The sequence below is a fragment of the Propithecus coquereli genome, unplaced genomic scaffold (assembly GCF_000956105.1).
Source record: "Propithecus coquereli isolate 6110/MARCELLA unplaced genomic scaffold, Pcoq_1.0 Scaffold931, whole genome shotgun sequence".
NCBI classification, from domain to species: Eukaryota; Metazoa; Chordata; class Mammalia; order Primates; family Indriidae; genus Propithecus; species Propithecus coquereli.
In genome coordinates this window covers 131,448-133,140 of record NW_012155630.1, presented here as the reverse complement: position 1 = coordinate 133,140, position 1,693 = coordinate 131,448, and positions in this window count along the sequence as shown.

The window sequence follows — 1,693 nt, the reverse complement described above, 5'->3', positions numbered from 1 at the left end:
ATACAGAAACAAAATGAGAAGGGAATCACATGGTACACTAGAAATCAATTAGTCACTTACAAAAGAAGGCAGTAATGGAGTAACTGAAGAACAAAATATATATAGGCATATAGAAAAAAATGGCAAAATGACATAAGTCCTTCTTTACCAATAATATCTTTAATTGTAAATGTATCAAACTAACCAATTAAAAGGCAGAGATTGGCAGAACGGATAATATCATTATCCAACTACTGTGTCGACAAGACACTCATATCCAAACACAAAAATAGGGTGAAAATAAAAGGATGGAAAAAGATATTCCATGCAATAGTAACCGAAAGAGTGCTGCTTTGACTATTCTGACATCAGACAAAACAGACTTTAAGTCAACACTTGTGTCAAGAAACAAAGATGGACATTATACATTGCTAAAATGGCTAATGAATCAAGAAAATATAGAAATAAGCACCTAAAAACAGTCTCAAATTATATGAAGCAGAAACTCATAGAATTGAAGGAAGAAATAGACTATTCTACAATAATAGTTGGAGACCTCACTGCAGATGCCCCTCAACTTTCAATGAGGTTATGTCCCAATAAACCCATCATAAGTTGAAAATATCATGAGTCAGAAGTGTGTTTTCTATTGATATTTCCAACTTATGATGGGTTTATCTGGATTTATCCCCATCATAAGTTGAAGACTATGCTCAATGCATATCACTTTTGCACCACTGTAAAGTTGAAAAATTGTTAAGTTGAACCAGTGTAAGTCAGGGACTATCTGTACTCTGCTTTCAATAATGGATAGAACAATGAGACAGATCAATGAGGAAATAGAGAACTTGAACAACACTATCAAACTAACTGACATATACAGAAGACTCCACCCAACAACAGCAAAATCACATTTTTCTCAAATGTATAGGAGCATTAGTTCACAAAATAAGTCTCAAGAAATTTAAAATTTTTTTAAATTAGAATCATACAAAAGGCCAGGTGTGGTGGCTCACACCTGTAATCCTAGCACTCTGGGAGGCTGAAGTAGGAGGATTGCTTGAGCTCAGGAGTTCGAGACCAGCCTGAGCAAGAGCGAGACCCAGTCTCTACTAAAAATACAAAAATTAGCCAGGCCTGTAGTCTCAACTACTCAGGAAGCTGAGGCAAGAGGATCATTTGAGCCCAGCAATTTGAGGTTGCAGTGCTACGATGATGCCAGTGCACTCTACCCAGGATGACAGAATGAGACTCTGTCTCAAAAAAATTAAAAAAATCATACAAATTATCTGTGTATAATGGAATAAAACTAGAGATCAATTACAGAAGGAAAACTATAAATTTCACAGATATGTAGAAATTAAAGAATATACTTTTTTTTTCCGGGTTCCTAATTTTTCTTTATTCCAGGGTATTGTGAGGGTACAAACATTATGGTTACACTTTATGTCTTTGCCTCACCCAAGTGCGAGTTAAAGACATGCCCTTTCCCCCCTACAGTGCTCCCCATGTCCTTTAGTTGTGGATTTACCCCCCATCCCCCTAATCCCTAGAGAGTATTTCTGCCACGTGATCAGTTAGTACCAATTTGATGGCGAGTACAAGTGGAGCCCATTCTTCTGATCTTGTGGTACCTCACTTTGGATAACGGGCTTAAGTTTAATCCAGGAAAGTGTAAGAGGTACTAGATCACTGTCGTTTCTTATGATTGAGT